This window comes from Budorcas taxicolor, chromosome 16 (assembly GCF_023091745.1).
Source record: "Budorcas taxicolor isolate Tak-1 chromosome 16, Takin1.1, whole genome shotgun sequence".
Lineage (NCBI taxonomy): Eukaryota > Metazoa > Chordata > Mammalia > Artiodactyla > Bovidae > Budorcas > Budorcas taxicolor.
This window is the reverse complement of record NC_068925.1, coordinates 45639629-45660720: the sequence shown is the minus strand read 5'-3', so window position 1 is coordinate 45660720 and position 21092 is coordinate 45639629. Positions and strand designations below refer to the sequence as shown.

The 21092-nt window shown below is 40.7% G+C and overlaps 1 protein-coding gene across 2 annotated transcripts in view; it reads right to left on the bottom strand.

The window, feature by feature from the left end:
* The window catches only part of RERE (arginine-glutamic acid dipeptide repeats), a 416860-nt gene that overhangs the window by 292292 nt on the left and 103476 nt on the right, over positions 1-21092 (bottom strand). Inside the window, exon 1 of one of the 2 annotated variants that reach the window (XM_052653909.1) lies at positions 13378-13490. The exons of the other annotated variant lie outside the window; for it this stretch is intronic. The gene's annotated coding sequence lies outside the window, so the exon portion shown is untranslated. Of the gene's footprint in view, positions 1-13377; positions 13491-21092 lie in introns of those variants that run through there. 2 annotated transcript variants of the gene reach the window in all.

Sequence of the window (21092 nt, the reverse complement as noted above, 5' to 3'; positions counted from 1 at the left end):
TGGCTCGGAAGTCCCTGTGTGTGGGGTACGGGGAAACATCAGAAGTTCCATTTGGGCATGTTGAGTTTTAGATGCAAGTGGACACCACAGTGGACATATGAAGAAAGCAGATGAGTAGACCTGGACTAGAGATAAGATTTTAGTTATATCCATTTAGATAATTCTTAGAGCCATAAGTCCTAGGGCACAGTGCAGAAAACTGACATCTATTCTGTGTCAGTTACTGTTCCAGGTGCCAGGGATAAATCAGTAAATTGCACAGTTAAAATCCCTGCCCTTCAGTACTTTACATTCTAGTGGGAAGAACAAGGAATAAGTAATGAAAATAAACATACATAGTATATAAGAGGAGGATAGTCTAGAGGGAAAAAACAGAGCAGGGCAAGGGAAACAGAGACGGAGGGTCAAGGTAGGCCTCACTGACACGTGAAAGGAAGAACACACAGATATCTGGGGACAGATTCCAGGACAGGGAACAGGCAGTGCCAAGGACATGTCAATCTTTACCGGAGCAGCTTCCCTGGAATGGTGGGTGATGGATTTAAGAGAGGTGAGGAGAGCTGGGGACCTTGAGCGCAGAAAACTCATGTTGCGATGTTTTGCTGCAAGGCAGAGCAGAGAAATAAGGGCGCTGGGGTCAAAGGGGGGGAAGATTTTGATTTTGTATTTGTCTTAAGATGGGAGAAAAGCAGAAAATCTATATGATCCAACAGAGTTCAAAACATGCCTGATGTGAGAGACGGAAAATGACTATGTGAGGGAGAGGGTGGATGCTCTATCTCCGGGCAGTGGGGAAGGCAAGTTGTGTGCTGCAAGCTGGGCTGGAGAGGTGGTGGTGTCAGCAGAAGTCCTCTTTGGACTGGCTTGGTTTATCTCACGGAAGCAGAAAACCGAGCATTAAGACAGGGAAGAAGCATGAAACAGTCAGCTAGGACAGCAGGCAAGTGAACGGACTAGGAAAGGGAAAAAGCAGCCTTAAGGGCCCACTTGATTTTCATGAACTAACTGGAAAAAAGCATGAAGAAAAGTCCCATAATCTAAGAAACACCCACCATCAGCCTTTCCACTAACAAATGAACACAAATTGCTCAAGATGGAAAATGCATAAACATATTTTGGGCACATCAAATGTAGAAACAAAGCTCTGGAAAAGTTGCAATTTCTCCGGATAATATGCTAAAAGAGACTACAACTCTTTTCACATTATATTCATAACTGCTTATAATCCCCTTGAAAGCAGTCATCAGTCACTGAAGGATTTAATAACCTTGGGCTGAAGTTAATTTCCTTATGTCGGACCAGTATAAACAAGAGATGGGTCTGAATGCCTTAAGCCAACTATATACTGTAATACTAAATCATATAGATAAGTTATATTCTTATTCATAGAACAAATTTACACATAAAAGATGATCTAGGAACATTCAATTAATCACCAGAAACTGCCATATAAAACCTATTCCTAGTTATATTATGATGATGCTGTTGCTGTTAAGCCACTAAGTCGTGCCCCACTCTTTTGCAACCCCATGAACTGTAGCCCACCAGACTCCTCTGTCCATGGGGCTTCCCAGGCAAAAATACTGGAGCGGTCTGACATTTCCTTCTCCAGGGGATCTTCCAACGCAGGGATCAAACCTGTGTCTCCTGCACTGCAGATAAAGTCACCAGTGAGCTGGCCCAAGACTGCAAATACACTAAAAACCATTAACTTGTACAACTGTTTAATAGATCTGGTAAGGAAATTTTATCTCAATTTTTTTAAATCTATTCCAACTTTTTGATCTCACATGAATCACTTTATCACCAGGAAGTAAAATTTTATGCTTTTTAATTCTACTTTGCTAAAATTTAATGGGAAATGGAGCAAATACAGTATATTCTGATGGCTCATAAATATTTTCAGGAATTCAGAATTCATTCAGAATGAAGGACAGAGTCTGGGTGGAAGTTTGGAGTTGAGGGTTTCCCGCCGCTTTTAACTAATTACAGTTTTAGGTTCTAACCCTCCTGTTTCATCCCTTTGATCAAGACATACTCAAAGCACCTTGACCAAAACAAACAGCAATCTTTTGACCATGGATAGCCCCAAATAACTCCTACATATTAGAATCTCACCAGCAAGACTAAAAGGCAAACCTATATGTAGACCTATAGAAGAATAAAATGTGCTAAGTATGAATTCAGGTAATATCACATTTCTTAGAGTTAATGTTACTTCACAGGAATTTTATACTTCAAATCTAACCAGCAGGCCAAAGAACTTATAAATTCTATTTTTCTCCCTGAAAAGACAGTAAAGATAAATAAATTCAACTACTTCACCACCGATGTTTCAAAAATTCTCAAGTTGAAATGTAAAATGCAGAAAACTCCCCACTTTGAAAATAATATCCCTGTAAAGACTAAAAGTAAAGGTTATATTCTTCTAAGGAAAAGAATTAAAAGACTGAACTGACAATATTAAGCTGTTCATGGAAAAAACAATAGATACAGAAGTCAGAAACCACAGCTATTAAAGAGGCTCGGGAACTTCTAAAATGGACACTGTGAACACAAGCAGCTCAGCTGACTTCTCCTGACCTGGCTCTCTCACGTGAGAAGCCAGCATCTGCTCTGCTGCCTTCTAAAGGTATTGTGAGAACCAACCAGAGGTCAGGAAGGCTAGCCAGTAGAGGTAAAGCCTTCTGCAAACAGAAGCATCATCCCCATTTCCCTCTCAAAAAGCTGTCTCTGTGATAAGCTAATGATCACCTTCTACTCTTCATGTATGAAATTTACTGTGTTTTAGTCTGCTCCAGTGCAATATCAGAATGCCACAGACTGGGCAGCTTGAAGAAAAGTAGTGTATTTCACCCAGTTCTGGGGACTGGGAAGTCAAGGTCAAGGTCCCTGCCAACTCAGGGCACTTAGTCTCCCACCTTCTCATTGTACCCTCACTTGGCAGGGCGAGACGTCACACTCTTTCTCTTCAAACAGGGACACTATTCTCATCATAAGGCCCCACCCACATGACCTCATCTAAAGCTGCTGCTCCTGCTGCTAAGTCGCTTCAGTCATGTCCGACTCTGTGCAACCCCACAGACGGCAGCCCACCAGGCTCCCCCGCTCCTGGGATTCCCGAGGCAAGAACACTGGAGTGCGCTGCCATTTCTTTCTCCAATGCATGAAAGTGAAGTTGCTCAGTCGTGTCCGACTCCTAGCAACCCCATGGACTGCAGCCTACCAGGCTCCCCCGTCCATGGGAGTTTCCAGGCAAGAGTACGGGAGTGGGGTGCCATTGCCTTCTCCCATCTAAACCTGATTACCTCCCAAAGCTTCACTTTCAAATATCAAAATATTGTGGGTTAGGATAAGCATATGAAATTTGGGTGTGTGTACTCATACGCTCAGTTGTATTCAACTCTTTGCAACCCTGTGGACTGTAGCCTGCCAGGCTCCTCTGTCCATGGAATTCTCCCAGCAAGAATACTGGAGTGGGGTGCCATTTCCTCCTTCAGCGAATTTTCCTGACCCAGGGATCAAATCGGCATCTCACACCTCCCGCGTTGGCAGGCAGACTCTTTGCCAATAGCGCCACCTAGGAAGCCAATCTGAAATTGGGGAGAATCCTCAGCCCCTAGCACTCTCCTTTGTTGTTCAGTCGCTATTTCACTCTCCTCCATGACATGCTTAATGACTGTCTTCAGGCAGAAATTAAACCTTTGTATAAATTTTATATAAAAATACATAAAATGTCTATTTATACAAATACAAATCTTCAGAGGAGTGTAAAACATGGCTTACTTTTAAAAGGGCTTACTTAAGGCAGTTTACTGATATTCATACAATATAAAATTTTAAATAGATGAGGGAACTGGATGCATAACTAAGTAGCTAAGATGTAGACAGCATGTACCCGGACCAGTTACTGCTCTACGCACTCTCTGGTATCACCCTCATGGGAGCCACACAAAGTAGGAACACTTTTTAGAAGAGGACTCTGAGCACACAGGGCTGAAACCGGCTCCCTCAGGCCACACTGCAGGTCTCAGGGATCACATGGGGGTGCAGAGCCTGTATTCTAACTGTACACTACTATATTGTTTCTCTCTTTTTAGGGACAAAAGAAAATTGAAGGGGGAGAGGGAGGACTGAGAAAATGAAACCATGAAAAAGATGTTCGGTTCATTTATGTCTTTTGTTAGATGTAGACAACATTTTATAAGCAGATAACTCAGAAGAAACTTGATTCGTCACAGGATTCTAAATCCGGAAGTCAGAAACAAACCACAGGCTCAGGAGGAGGTCAGTTCCTTCTGGAACTGAGAGCTGAGAAAAGGCTCTCCTCTGTGTCCTCATAGAGACAGCAGTCTGCCGTGGCCAAGAGCACCCTCAGGAAGCCCTGGATAAACTGTTCAGGACACACAAACAGCAATTCCACAGGCTCCAGACAGGTCAATGAACTCAAACCACACTATTCAAGTAAAGCAAATCTACCCAAAATAAAAAATACACAGGATTCTTGGTCATTTAAACAGAGACTTAAGGCTCCCTAGAAGAGGAGTTCCTAAATGAGCTCCCATCTATGGACAGGCTGCAGGAGCTCCATAAATGATCTGCAGCTGCTTGCTGTGGACATGCAGGCAAATGTTCACAGCTCTGCTCTGCAGGAAAAACCACAGCTTACACCAATACTCAACGGAGTCTCTGACAAAAAGAAAGTTAAGAACCCTTGATAAAGGAATGAATGATCTGCGTAACCCCCAGGAGAACCTATTCAAATCATCTTCAACACCAAGGCTGTGGGGAAGCACAGGGCACAGTTAGGTTGATATTCATCTCCAATAAGTAACTATCGGACAGATGCAAAGTCAAAAATATTCTAAATAAACCATACTTGGGAAGTAATTCTAACCTTGTTTCAGAAGTGTGCAGTATTTACCTAATAGTAAAACCCTTCAATATTCACTGCTGCAATTTATAACCTCCAAAAGTCAAAATCTACGTGAAAGTCACTCAGTTTTGTCCAACTCTGTGTGACCCCATTGACTATACAAAGGCAAGATCAAACGGTCCTCATCTCTGAGTGCTCTGATTACTCTGGTCATGCAATAATTAATCCAAATCTTTACTTTTATAAGTATCTAGCAAATAAGGCTCAATGGATGTGAATTTAAGAAAACGCCAGGGGACAGTGGAGGGCAGAGGAGCGTGGTGTGCTGCGTGGCACTGCAAAGAGTTGGACACCACTGAACGACTGAACAACCACCAAAAGCAAATATGGACCTTAGGCCGGAATAAGTTTATTTAAAAAAATTCTAAGTATCTCTTTCTCTCCGTAAAATGAAATCTTTTGCCAAATGAGGAACACAGGTAACCAAGAGGTTCCATGTTTTGTTGTGATCCACATAGTCAAAGGCTTTAGTGTAGTCAATGAAGCACAAGTAGATGTTTTTCTGGAATTCTCTTGGTTTTTCTATGATCCACTAGATGTTAGCAGTTTGATCTCTGGTTCCTCTGCCTTTTCTAAATCCACCTTGTACACGTGAAGTTCTTGGTTCACGTACTGTTGAAGCCCAGCATGAAGGATTTTGAGTATTACCTTGCTAGCATGTGAAATGAGAAACGGTGCAGTGGTTTGAACATTCTTTGGCATTCATTGCCTTTCTTTGGGATTGGAACGAACAACTGACCTTTTTCAGTCCCGTGGCCACTGCTGAGCTTTCCAAATTCTCTGGCATATTGAGTGCAGCACTTTCACAGCATCATCTTTTAGGATTTGAATTAGCACAACTGGAATTCCATCACCTCCACTAGCTTTGTTCATAGTGATGCTTCCTAAGGCCCACTTGACTTCACACTCCAGGATGTCTGGCCCTAGATGAGTGACCACACCACCGTGGTTATCTGGTCATTAAGACCTTGTTTTGTACAGTTCTTCTGTGTATTCTTGCCACTTCTTCTTAACCTCTTCTGCTTCTGTTAGGTCCTTAGAGTTTCTGTCCTTCACTGTGGCCATCTTTGCATGAAATGTTCCCTTGGTATCTCTGATTTTCTTGAAGAGATCTCTAGTCTTTCCCATTCTATTGTTTTCCTCTATTTCTCTGCATTGTTCACTTAAGAAAGTTTTCTTATCTCTCCTTACTATTCTTTGGAACTCTGCATTCATTTGGATGTGTCATTTCCTTTCTCCTTTGCCTTTTGCTTCTCTGGTTAACAGCAAGGTATCAATATTGCATCATCAACTCTACGTACCACAGTAACACAAGATGTTAATAAGAGGGACAACAGGGTGGAAAGAGACTGTACAAGGGGGGACTCTGTACTTTCCACTCCATTTTTCTATAAAATTAAAACTGTTCCCTGTAATAAATTCTATTGATTTAATTAACTTATTAAACAGTGGTTTAATTTTTAGTGTTTTATGTATCACATAAATAAAATATTTACTTATCCAATAATAAATGTCCATGCAATCAATTTAAGCCTGTTCACAAAACTGAAGAAAGCTTTCCCCAAAAAAGGTGAGACTGCTTTAGACATTACTTTCTTCCAGCACTTTCTATTCTTCCTTTCCACTCAAAGATCAAAACTTACCCTGCTCCTGCCCCCCCCCACACACACACTTCAGAGTGAACACTAATTGCTCTACTTCCTTCACTGCACATTTAATGTGTTTTTTAAAAAGGTGAACATTCCATTGCTGAACACTTACCCTTATCTATTTATCTAGTCAATGTGAGAATTATGCTCTATGGAAAGAGAACAGCCCATGAAAGAGATACTGCCCAGGTAAGTAGTCAAAAGAATATGCTGTTATTGAGTTACTAAGTCATGCCTGACTGTTTGCAACCCCATGAACTGCACCTCACCAGGCTCCTCTGTCTATGGGATTTCCCAGACAAGCATACTGGAGTAGGTTGCCATTTCCTTCCCCAGAGGATTGCCTGAACTAGGGATCAAACCCATGTCTCCTGCACTGGGAGGCTGATTCTTTACCACTGGGCGACCTAGGAAGCCCAGTCAGAGAGTATACACTTTGGTTAAAAGTATTCTACATAATTTTTCTCATTATAAGAAGATACGGAAGTGCGAAGTGAAGTCACTCAGTCGTGTCCGACTCTTTGCAACCCCATGGGACTGTAGCCTACCAGACTCCTGTCCACGGGATTTTCCAGGCAATAGTACTGGAGTGGATTGCCATTTCCTTCTCCAGGGGATCTTCCCAACCCAGGGATTGAACTCGGGTCTCCCGCGTTGTAGGCAGACGCTTTACCATCTGAGCCACCAGGGAAGCCCTAATAAGAAGATACCCACACACAAAAAAGACAACAGTAAGAGGTAATACCTAGAACCAAAAGAAGAAAACAACTGTTTAAATGGTTTGATCTTGGTATGTTTTTCTACATTATTTTGGTCAATTAATAAAAAATGTGCTTGTCTGTCTTACCATCCCTGCTCACATATTTAAAATTCCTAGATAATGTTTCAAACTATTTGCCTACATTTTACATCTAATTTATGAAAACTGTTTCTTCCACTAAGCATACAAACAGTAGGATGTATGGCCAAAAAAATTAAGACTTGGTAATCTGAGTTCTTCCAAAATAACTTTTATTAAATCCTTGTAAAAGGAAAACACACTTATATTGGGAAGCAGATGTGAGTATTTAAAGAGTTTTTGTCTTTTTGTTGTTGTTGGCTGGTAACATCAAAAAAAAAAAAAAATACAAAATGCTCACCATACTATATGTCTAAAAGTATCAACTATATCTATTTGATATATTGAAAAGGTTATTAGTAAGACAACAAAAACATCATTTAAAGCTAATCAAAAGCCATTCTCCAATCTCACCCCTGAGACTACATGAAAAGAACCTGGTCATTGACAGCTATGTGTAAGTACTAAGGCTGTCTGTGCAAAGTATAAATCAGCCCAAGAAGAAATCCTGAAAACAATGCAAAAGGAAGGAAGGAAGTAATTTCATGTAGCATTTTACTAAAGGCACATAGGTTTCTACTGCTGCTGAGGTTCAAAACCAGCAGAGACTTGACCATATCACTGTTTCTAACCAGCTATTCTTAAATTATCAGAAGACAAACTGGGGAGCTTGAGGTAAATGCAGCTGTGAACACAGCAGCACACACCATCTGGAGGCGTCTGACTTAAGCAATTTTTCAAATGCACGATATATTCAACTCTATTTTGTTCCTCGGAAGCGAAACAGTCACATACAAACTGACCCTTTTTTTTTAACTGCAACTGCAAAAGCTGATTCACTTTGTGGAAACAAGACATGACAAACAGATTCTAATTGTTTGTCTTTAGAACCAAGAGATTATTTCTGATCTATACTGGCAAAAATATTTTAGCTTTATAAAGGATCCCCCCAGACTTATCTACCATATTCTTTAAACTCTTCACAAGTAAACATCTGACTAATCCTCTAAAATCAAAATATTTTCTTCTTTCTAAAGCAATTCACATCCACTGCCTCATTTTATCGCGAAAACCTGAACACAACTGTCATGTGAATCATCATAAAATCTTACCTACAGACACAACTGCCATTAACCTCTTTAATGCATCAACCAGTTAATGCCATTAACCTGTAACCTCTTTCAGCCAGCTTCCATCATTCCTTCCCTGGCTACCAAACTCCTCAACATTTCCTTACCAACTGCAAACAAGCTTCCACCATCGCAGGCCATCCTCCGCCTCCTGGGCTGCTCTGCTCAAAAACTCCTTAGGAGTACCACTGACTCCTGATTATGTAATTGGTTGGTACTTTTTTTTCAACAGTGTTTTCTCAGTTCTCATTCTCTAGTTGCAAACCTAGAACATGGGATTCTACTGTCACCCCCTACACACTTGAAGCACCATCCTCCTCCCTTTATCCCCTTTGTATTGCTTTACTTTTCAGACCTCTTTCACTCAAATCGTTCTTCCATTTCCTCCTCTTGCCGTAACATCAGCTTTCCCTTTCTAATAACTTCATGCACAGCATCACCTCAGCACTGGTTCCTCCTGTGTGAAATTCATCGAGGGCCCTCTGGTAGCATAAACAACTCTCAAAGTTGGTTGGGCCACAGGTGTGAGCAGAAAGGTCAGGGGAAGCCCTTTCACAGAGGTCATCTCTAATAGGATGAAACAGCGGGGGTGGGAGGGGGGTGGTCAAGGAAAGAACAGGGTTCAGTCTCTGGCTTGCAATCTTGACCTCCCCACTGACCAGCTGCAGGCCTCGGTCAAACTGCTCAACTCCTCTAAGCCTTAGGTCTCCTTCCTCATACCTCAGAGGCATTTAGACCTGCAAGAATTAAACAATTCATTCAAAGTCAGAATATTAAGGAAATGAAGTCACCCCTAATCCCATCATCCAGAGATGAGCACTATTAACATTTGGTATATTCCTTTCTAATCTTTTTTCTTATTAGCCTCTGTGAGTAAATGTGGATGTGCACATAAGTGGAATCACACTGCATCTATGGTTTTTTCCCACTGAGCTTTACATTAAATTTTTGTATCATGATAATTTTTTAGTGGTTGCATAATATTTCTTCTTATGGATGGACCATGATTTAACATTTCCCTTCTACTACTGGATGATTAAACTGACAAATCACTATGTTTCTTTTTTGTTCCTTTTTTTTTTTTTCCCTTTCCCAGAAAAAGTCTCTTCCTCCTTCTCTATTCCATCTATGAACCAAAACTTGTTAACAATGGCTATATCATCAAATAGTATGAGAAATAATTTTATCAAGGAAAAAGAAAACAATGGCTTAAAGAATAAACATATTAAACTAAAACTCACTGGCATGACCTGAAGTTATCTTTGGAAGTTTTGTGAATCAACACCCTCTTTGTTTGGTCTTCCCTCACTGGAACGTAAGTGCTGCTGAAAATAGGGGCTTCATCTAGTTTGTATCTTTAGCCACCAAAGCAGTACCTAGAGCATAGACAGTGTTCGCTATATTAAGCACCAGCTGTCGTCATGTGTCAGGCACTTTCCTAAGCATTTTGCACACCCTCTGAGGTAGACATCATTTTTCCCACAAAGAGGCTAACAGATAACTTCTCCTAGGTCTCACAGTGAAAGAGTGGTAGAACTGAAATTAGAACACAGTTGAGCTATTTACCACCAACTCATAATGAATAAATCGATTAATTATACCAGTGGCACTTCCAAGTGACAGCATTAAAAAATGAATATGCTGGGTTTTTTCTACTAATTAAATTTAACTACTGCTTTTCTACCTTTATTACAAATATGTAAGTGTATCAACTATATCGAGAATTAAAAAGATTCTGGTGATGCTAATCACCATCAAAATTTGGAATTTAAAAATATGGTCAAATACATACAAATAAACTTCTGAAATAACCTGTCTGGATTTAGGATACTTACTAATACTTCTATTTTTCCCTTGATTCAGAACTCTTTGGTGCCAATCTAAACGTCTTGATTTCTTTTAATTGAGGAAACATTTTATGATGTTACATTGAAATTATTACATTTTCTAGATGTTGCACTCTCTTTCCTCATTTCAGGTTATTTGAAGAAGGACACATTTCTACAATGAGTTAAAAAAATATCTCAACCTGAACCAGCTTCCTTTCTCCGCTAACTACACCCCAGTCCCCAACACTACCCCCACAAATCCCTCAAACAACATATCCCCCATGTTCTTCCATCAGTAAAATAGGCCACTGAAAAAGCATCAGATTAGCTTTATATATAAACAGATTTGTCAATTTTGCTTTTTGACTTTTTCTCCTTATTTTAAAAATATGGTGGACACTCTTGGAAACCACAGTGGTCAGCATCTCTTCAAGACAAAGGCAGACAGTAAAGAGACCAAACCATTAAGATCACAGTCTATTTTACAGCCTGAAAAGCCAGAGACGCAAAGCTACTCATTCTTACTGGATACTTTCCAGTAACTTAGAGCCAAAAGCACATTTAAAAATAACACAGGTAGCCACACACAGCCCTGAAAAGAGACATTTCTGAATCTTTGTGTTAATCATCTAGCCCCTGGCCAAACTGCTATGCATCAAAAGTTCTCTTAGTCCCCTTGGTAAGTGTAACAAGATAGAGACAGGGAGAAACATTGTAGCCATGTTATCTCCACTGAACTAACATTTATTCTGAGTTTTACAAACTAATCCTAGAATAGCAAACAAAGACCCAGTTTAAAAAAAAGCAGGCTTCCTATGTCATTATAAAATGGATGGTTCCATTGGCTACTCAGACTAACACAATAGCAAGCAAAACCCTTTGACCTTGGAAAAGCATAGTAAAGGTAATACCTATTGCTAAATTACATGGTTTACCAATTTCCTCAAAACCAAAAATAAATCTCTCACAAGTAAACTATTACAAGAGTAAACAAAACCTTGTCTTGTTCTATCATTTGCTTAAAAGCAAGCACAGTGGCGGTGGGAGAGGGATTAAGAAACACAGCCAGACAAGTCCATAAAACCTCCAGTGTAAGATAAAACTACCCTGCAGGAGCAGCCAATGCAGTCTGACCCAACAGCTGTACACAGTTGCACTAATTAAAATGAAGAGCTAGTCTGCATAACACACAGGCCTTTCACTGGACCTTCCAGATAAGTTGGCTGGGGTTCACCATGACACTCCCCCTCAGCAGACCTACAAGCTAAAAAATACATTGGCACATGGCTCAGGGCACTTGCATGTGAAAATACATACATATTCTAGCATTCAGGAATCATCACAACCACGTAGACTGGAACGTATCCTATAGGCTATAAAAACCCACACACACACACAAAGGAAGTGGTACAGCTACATTACGTCAGCTCTCGCCTCAATTCATAAATGCAAAAACCACAAAACAAGACAAAAACCTAAACAGCCTTTTGCTGGAAACCTTCTAAGAGTGAATGGATGTAGGTTAAGTCTTTAAATATGTTACTGAACAGGACTCGTTGATGCATCGCTTTCAACAGCCACAGGGAAGGCAGAAAGATAATCGTAGTCCATTCTCTCATGCAACCAGATCAAATAACATTTCAAGCACAGCCTGCCAAGCACCAGGGCCTGCCAGAATACAATGAGCACTCAAGTGCTCTGGACTGAAAACCACCTTTCACTGGTCCCAGAGATCTTTATAAAATAGTTTAAACACTACTAAATTACAGAGTTGGAAAAAAACAAACACAAGGCTTCTAACTGCAGCTCCCATACTATTGCGAAGTTGCTGTTAAGCCTCTAAAATGTCTGCCTTGTGTTATTTAACTAGGCAATGTACATTTTCAGAAAGGCAATTGCCTCTCAGAGCCCAAATCTAACACGCACATAAAAATGGAGAGTTTGGGTTGTGCATCTGGAAATAATTGCCCACAGATCAACGGGCTTACATGGGATATTGTTCCCGTCTGTATGGTTTCAAATCGTGTCTACTTTAAATTTGGAGCTCCTAGGAAGGAAAACGAAAAAGAAAATACGAAAGGCCAGAATTGTGGGCACACAATTTTAAGGACTCTGTCAACTCTGTTCTCAATATGCACTCAGTGGCTCAAACTTAAAGCAAAGACACACATATCAAAGGGGAAAACTAATCTACTGACCTCAGTGCTCATTCACATACCTTTTTTTTTTTTTAATTTCCATATGACTGAGAGGAGGCCTTCGGCCAAACACCCCCCCCAAAGAGAGCATAGGCACCTGTGGGCCAGAAAGGTGAAAGACCGAGAGAGTACACCCAAGGAACCAACTGCAAGTTTCTTTCTCAGCAAACAGAAAGTAGCCAAGCAGGGCTCCCCACAGCTTCAACCACAGAGCAAGATCTGAGCAAACAGGGGAGGGGTTGGGAAGTCATCATCTCAAACCCGGGGAGGAAAAAAAAATAAGTTTAAACTTAGACCAATCTTCAAAACCATCTTTGTGTTTTAGCTAACCTGGTAAAACAAGGGTATTGTGGATCCAGGAAACAAACTATTTCTGTCACCTAAGCAGTCCTAAATTACTTTATAACCAAGTCCATCTAATTCACTTTCTTTTTCAACCTAAATTTGCTCCACTGTAAGCAGTAAAATTTCTAATAAAACAGCGGCTTTTGGATTATACACTGCTCATATTCAGTTTTCCTGTTAAAGAACACACACACATACACTCCTTTAAAAAAATAAAAGTATTTCTCTGCCCTAAACAAGCTTCTTAATTGGTTTATTTAATTGGGATTTCTAGAGTTTTGACAATTTAAAAAACAAAACAAACTAGTGAGCCCAACAGAACTGCCATGGGACACAACCAATACCTATTCCTGATTCCTGGAAAGCCACCGCCATTCCCGGGAATCCCCGAGCTGTTCCCCTTTCTGGGGTCATCACACACTGGAGTAATCCACAGACTAGCGTCCACCCACCTCGAGAGCCCCTGCGCCCGCAGCTGTCCAACTTCCTGGCCCAAGACCTGCGTTCCTCTCGCAGCCAGAGGGGCCGGCCACTTCCCTGCGGCGGATCGCAGCTGGAGCTGAACTCTCAGGCCTCCTCTCCTCTCCTCCTCCTCGTCCTCCGGTGCAGAGCGCCCTCGCAAACTCAGGCCGGCGGGCACCGGCGGGACAGGCTGGGGCTCAGGGCGTGAAATGCACTTGCTAAACAAAAGGAGGCCAGGGCGGCCGCAGGGCAGCCGGGCGCGGGCTCAGGTCCCCGCGGCGCGGCAGCTCCGGGAGGCGGTGGCCGCCGGGCCCCGCCCGCGGCTGGAGGAAGCGGCCGCCGCGGCTCACGCTCCTTCAGCCCGGGCGGCCGGGCCGACACTGCCACATGCCTGTGACCCAGACGCTGGGAGAGAAAGAGCAGCCTCCCGCGGCGGCGGCGGCGGCGGCGGCGGCGGCGGCGGCGGCGGCGGCCGGCAAAACCCGGGCTGGAACGCGGCCCGCTCCGCGCGAGCTCCTGCCCGCCGCCACCGCGGGCGCGCGCACACACACAAAGCGGCGGCAATTGTATCTCCGGACCAACTAGGCCAGCCTCCCCTCCCTCCAGACCCCCCTCCCTTCCCAACAGCCGGAACTGGGAGACTGTGTGATTGATGGCAGCTCTTAATAGCGTGGTCAGCTAGAAAATGCATCTGCAAGCAAGATATTAAAGAGGCAGCGCATCCCCGTGAGTGATCAGCAGTTCACACATCCTAGAGCTGCCTCTGCTTCTGCCAGGAATATTAATGCCAACCACCTCTGACGTCTAACAAATGCAGATGAAATCACCAGCAATCACAGACACGGTGAACATTTGTTTCAAAGAAGCACGAGAGCAAGAATCATCGTTTGATGTTAAACAACATTTCTGACCCCAATTTTCCTTACAGGTTAAGAACTGTCTGTAAGTTATTTGTTTAAAAGTCTCTCCAATCTTCTTTCCAAAAGAAAATAAAGATCCATCTGCTAGACAAGGCAGAGTTTAAACTGGACTTGATTGAAATCCATCTAATAAAGAAGCAAAATAAATACACATTCCTTGCCATGTGGCCTTAAATAAACATACTATCCACCAGCTACCAGATTCCAGACCCCTTATTAATTCCATTGTTATGGGCATCTAAATAGAACTACCAAAAGTAAATTTCAAATGGTTTCTCCTTCACCCGCAATCTGGTAAATATCTATCAACTTGCTCAAATTTACCCAAGTTTAAACTATGTTCAAAACATGTATTCCCTAGTAATAACAGCCACAATCATTTTGTCCTACTGAATAAGATACTCTACAGCAAAATTTTTTAAAATACATACCTATGGAATATAAATTCAAATTATTAAATTCACTCAGTGTCAACTCAAATCTGAAAGCTACAGGCTCAAAATTTAACTGATCACTTTCGGTGTCTTACTATTGCACCTTTCACCTTCCAGGCAAGTTTCATATAACTCTCAAACAGCTTTATACATGTTATTGGATCTTCCAAAGCCCAGTTGCTGAATTAATAGGTACCCTTTCCAACTGGCACACGTTAGATTAAGTGATTTGCCCAAAGCTTCTCAACAAGAGGGTAGCGTTAGGGGTGGAGGAGAAGTATAGAGAAGAACCTAGATCCTGCCCTCAATGGCACAGATAACCAAACTGACTTGCACATTTGCTATTAAACATCATTCTGATTTCTTTTAAAAACTCAGGTTGTTCTACAGAGACAGAAATCTCTCTCCAAAACTACTAACAGAACACGTGTCCTGAAAGCAAGAGCTAAGGAGGCATAATGCCTTTGCCACCTGAAATGCTGTTGTGATGAGGACAAATCAGAGACGATCCTCACACAAGGGCATATCAGCTCCCCTTAACACCTTCCTTGCTAAGATCACCTGAGGGGACCTGCAGCTTCCACCTCATAACCAAGCAGCTCTGAGATCACTCCATCCATGTCAGAAATGAAATCAAACCTAAAGCCTAGCGACAAAAGCCACTCCTGTACTGGGACACACTTACATTTTCCCACCAGCTCTGTCTAGATAGAAGGTAGGACCAGAAGAGATAGGTGTTTCTTTGTTTTGTTTCTGGTCTACAGCACAATAAAAAGTGCTGGTTTATCTCAAGTTGGAAAGGGCTAGTGAGAACAACCAAACTGCTCTAAATTCATACTGTTCCTAGTCTCACAAAAATTCTAAATGTTTTGACAGCATCTTATGACAGCACTTCTGTTCTTCTGTTCCAGGCTTGCACCCTCTGCTAATCCATCTATACCCAGCCCCCCCCCTTTCTAATTACATCAGTCTTTCAATTTCCCCAAGGTGTTAGGATTTCTACCAAAGTCATCACTACCTTTTCCCACTAGAAAAGAAATATCCCCTGCCATCCCCAATCCCCCAAGCGCCCCCCTACACACACACACACACACACACACACACACACACACACACACACATACAGTTTAAAAAGCCTACTCCTTCAGAGTTCAAGTCAAGTATCAAATGTCAAATGTCAAGAGAAGCTTCCTCTGAGGCCCCATTCTAGGTCAAGTTCCTTTGTTATAATAAGTTCTCAGGGAACTGAGTTCATTCCTTGAGAGCATTTATCTCAGTTTGTAACTCATTGGTGTGACTTTCTGATTAATGTTCCATCAGAGAAAGTTCTGTATGTTTGCTCATCATCAAATACCTGGTATCAAGCACACACATCTTTGAAATGAGTAACTGAATTGAGGGCAACAACCCTGTTCTACTCATTTGCATATTCTCTGCACAGTTGTTGGCACAAAAAAAAGCCTCTCTCAAATGGCATCTATGCAAATCAAAAAATTAAAAGTATAATAAAGATTTTTATCTCCAGTTTATAGAGATGTAAATAACTGTGCCTAGGATAACTCACAAAAACACTAAGACCCAACCTATCTGCAAGCCATACTTTTTATCTTGAGTCAGTGAAGTACAGATGTCATCATTAATATATTCAACACAAGTTCTTCCTACTTATGTGGCATTTAAGCAAGGGGCAAACCACAAGGGTAAGCTGGATAGACTACCAAATCCTGTACGCACACAGAAAACAACATAAACAGAATATAACATTTTGAAAGTACATTATACACTAGTTTGTCTTTAAGTTTCTCTGAATGCAAAAGTACCACCAAATTCTGCTCTAAGTGGGGGAAGGGGTATGATCCTGACCCCTCAGTTTACACCTAGCTTTTTCTTTATTTTCAGTTATCTCCTCTCTAAAACAACTCTACTTCCCTGATATGGAAGACTTTGTAAAATTTTTTTTGCCCTGAGGACTTCTAGTCATTGGTGACAGACATTCCAAAACTGCCCTCCCCAACTCCTCAAAGTGAAGAATTCATTTTAAATATCATTAATGTGAGCCTGTAAATTAAGGGATCTGTAGATAAGAAAGGGAAGTTCTTACAACAGTTTCTCAGATGTTCTGCACACCAGCACACAAGAAAAAGCCAAAGTATGAGATGAATGAAAAAATATTGGGTATTCCCCATCATCACCTCCAAATTAAGCTTCATTGTTATTTTCAGCATTTCACAAGGCACTGCTTGGTTCCCACGGGAGTTCACCCCAGCCTTGTCTATGTCTCAAGTCTTCCTTTTGTTCTAAGTTCCATTCCATGTAAATTCCAGCTCCGGGTTTTAGAACACTCTTCATTTATCAAAACAACCCTGTCAAGTTGAGTACTATTAACAGATAATGAGAGGAGACAACAGATGTGGTTAGAAGCAAAGCACTCCGTATTCTACAGGCCTCAGCATGCAGCAAAGTGAGCTGACATCTGACTTTACCCTAACATTTATAATTAAATACAAAGTCTAGTTAAACTAACATTAAAGCTATGACCAGGAACAGTATGCAGGGGAAATGTCAAGTATAACCTTAGCAGGTAATAGTTGAACAGGGCTCAGGTTATTCCAGAACCTTAACCTTGAACAACTACCATGCCTTCCTCTCTCTGCCACCCAGCTTCTGTCATAGACAGAAGACTTGTGGCCACATGGTCGAAAGACAGCAGCTTTGGACCACACCTTAAAACCACCAAAGGGGAAGGAGATGACATTTTTACAGGAAAGTTTAAAAATAACATTCATCTAGCAAGAATTAGTGAGGTCTGTCTCCAGTGGAGCCAATCAACATCCATTCTTATAGCATTCTTTTTTTTTTTAACTTTTCTTAGGTTTTTATTTTTTTATTTTAATATAAATTTATTTTAATTGGAGGTTAATTACTTTACAGTATTGTATTGGTTTTGCCATACATCAACATGAATCCACCACAGGAATACACATGTTCCCCATCCTGAACCCTCCTCCCTCCTCCCTCCCTGTACCATCCCTCTGGGTCATCCCAGTGCACCAGCCCCAAGCATCCAGTATCATGCATCAAACCTGGACTGGCAATTCGTTTGTATTCTTTTATAAAATCATTCAGATCAAGTAATTTGGCTCACCTAAGAGTCAAAATGTCAAAAGATTACCAAAATCAATCAGGCAAACAAGGACCAAGTCAAGGGCTGTCTTGGTATCGTTAGCAATGTTTGCATACTCTCCTAGGATGCAGACAATTTGTTTTGAATGACTATAGAGACTATGGATATACGATGTTAAGCAAACGTCTACTTTCCCTCTTTCAATTCACAAAACGGCGCCACACAACAAAACTTTTCTAAAAACTTTTCAAAAGAAAAATACCAATATATAGTTCTTTTTGAAGCCCTTTTGGATGTATTGATTATTATCTGTTCCTACAGAAAACCCAAGCAATCCCATTCAACAAGCTGTAGTCTCTCTCTCCAGACTCTCTTCTAGAACATTTGCACACAAACTTCCATAAATATTTAAGAACATATATATTATTCATTTAGGGGCTCACTCTATTGATTTTTATTTCACGATAATAAAATTCTACTATTCTTCCTATATGACATCTTGCTTCCCTCAGATTGCAGCAGACCATTAACACAAAATTCTATTGTGTGGGAAGTCCCGTAATTAACAAGTCCTTAATTACTGCAACAAACTTTGTGCTGTCACTTTGGTATAGCTTCCTATACTAAAATCTCTAGCTCAATGAATGTGCACTTTTCAGTCAAAAAGATTGGGCCAAACTGCTCTCCAGAAAAAGTAGACCAATTTACAGCACTCTGCCCAAGAGCAGGCCCCGTTCCCCTGTTTGTGACCTGGTGGTTCCCCTGAGCTTTGCACTACACACTCTCCTGGATCTCCTAAGACCTGATCGCCCTCTGTTTCTTGCCATGACTGCTCCTGAATACAGGCAGTCAGTGTCCACTCTCTTCTTATCACACCCTGGTATCTCTCATGGGTGAGAAGATTTACTCTCAAGATACCTCTATGACAATGTTTCATTCTTCTAGCCCTGAGCTTGCTCCTTAGCCACAGATTCAGTTTGCTAATTCTCTCTGGACTCAGCCAGAAGGCATTCCACAGACACTCTCAAATCATCCTCAACAAAATAAGAATATTCTTCCCCAACACGTCCTGGCCTCCCCAAACTAGTCTCATGAACTCCTGTTACTCTGGTATAAGAATTAATAGTATGCCCTTTCTTTTTAAAGGAAATTATGACATACCCTAAAATGTATGTGATATCAGAGTTATTAGCACATGAAACATAATATACTTTTCAGTTTTTAGTACTACTGAATAACATATTATTTAATAATAGCTAACTACCATCTAATACATACTTTGCAAGTCTTAACAGTAAATCAAGGTTTACTAACACGATTTTTAAAAATACCTTTGTCATGTTTGGGAACACATGTAAGAATTAAAGATTTTAAAATTAAAAAATTAAAAAAAAATAAAAATACCTTTGTACCTAATTACCTATGTGTGCAAGTTCAGTTGCTGAGTCGTGTCCTACTCTTTGTGACCCCTTGGACTGTACCTCACTAGGCTCCTCTGTCCTTGGAATTTTCCAAGCAAGAATACTGGAGTGAGTTGCCATTTCCTTTTCCAGGGGATCTTCCCAACCCAAGTATTGAACCCACATCTCTTGAGTTTCCTGCACTGGCAGGTGGATTCCTTAACCACTACTGCACCTAGGAAGCCTGCCTAATTACCTATCCCATTCATTAATCACATCACTTTCCATTCAGCCAACATTTAACGACTAAATCACACAGTTGCTCCGTAGGTAAGGGTGCAGAAGAACAGAAACATGAATACAAACCAACTAGGATAACGATGATCACTGTACATACAGAAAAAGACTCACACAGAGAACCATTCACATATGTGATGCAATAATTAGCAAATATTCCAAATTACTGGGGGAAAGTGAATTCTTATGTCTCTAATGCCAGAATCTTAATAGCTACTCTTTTACATTTCAGAATAAATCTGAAATAATTTCAACCTGGATACTGTTGGAAACTTAATATACTCTTTTAAAATAACTAGAAATAAATCAGATTCTACAAATCAGGGAGGCTAACCTTGGGTAAAACTATGAACATCACATACTCCAAATTAAATGCATAGGTACAAGATTAAGACTGGACATTAAACTACAAGCTTACTTTTGTTTTACACTTCCCAATACAGACTCAAGTATATGTTTGAGTGATAAATTGCTAATAAATATTTAAGATGCTATTTCATAGAGAACAAAATCATCATTATTAAAATACATTCCTAGAAAGAAAGGAGGAAAAAAACAAACAGCATGCAGCACACCAAATCCTGCTTTTCTAGGAACAGTGAGCAGAAATGAAGCGCTGGCTCCAGTGTGCACTCACTGCAAACTCTTCTGACAGAGGAAGCTGATCAAAGGCCAGATCTGGAGGTTTTAGTTTTTGCAAGTGTGTGGCACTCTCATGGATGTGGGATATGAAACATATCTTGAGAGAAGACAGACCTCTAAGACAGCATCTGCTTTAAATATTTTTAAGGACATTTTCATCTCTATTTTTAAAACTTTACTAGCGATCTCAGATTGTATAGATGAAATTATAATGTTCCATGAGAGTGATACTTTGAGAGGGCAAAAATACAGTTAAGAAGAGAGATTTCTCATTTGGAAAAGTTTTATGAATAAGAAACAAAGAGTTTTGTAGAAGAAACAGCTCAGAATCTCAGGACCTTGACAGGATGTTTAGAATAGGGCCTGACAATATGTGATAAAAATCAGTGTGGAGATCCAGCCAAGTTTACAGGAAGTAATCTTAAGACAACTAAAATCCCCAGCTGGAATCACCATATCAAGAATTTAAAATATTAAACAGACAATGCTTACAAATCCAAAACACTGTTTTGCCCTTTTCCTAAAAAAAAATTTTTTTGCTGTTTTTTCTTGTACTATTGCCTCCAATAAACTGAAGCTATTTAAGGGAAAATATAAATCACCAACAGTTATTTAAGGGAAAATATAAATGCAAATGTTTCAAAACATTAAATAAGTACCATTTGCCAGATTCAACATCACAAGTGGCATTAAAGATCCTGTACTTTTCTGCTTAAAAACCAATCACTTCTCTCTAAAAAAGGTCAGAAGACTCTAGTTCAAAATATCTACTCAAACATCTAATACATCAATTAAAACAAAAATAAAAAGCCAGAGTCTAAGCATGTCTGCCCTTAACAATACAGGATGGTTTTTTTTCTTTTCTTTGGAGGGAGACATTCATTTGAA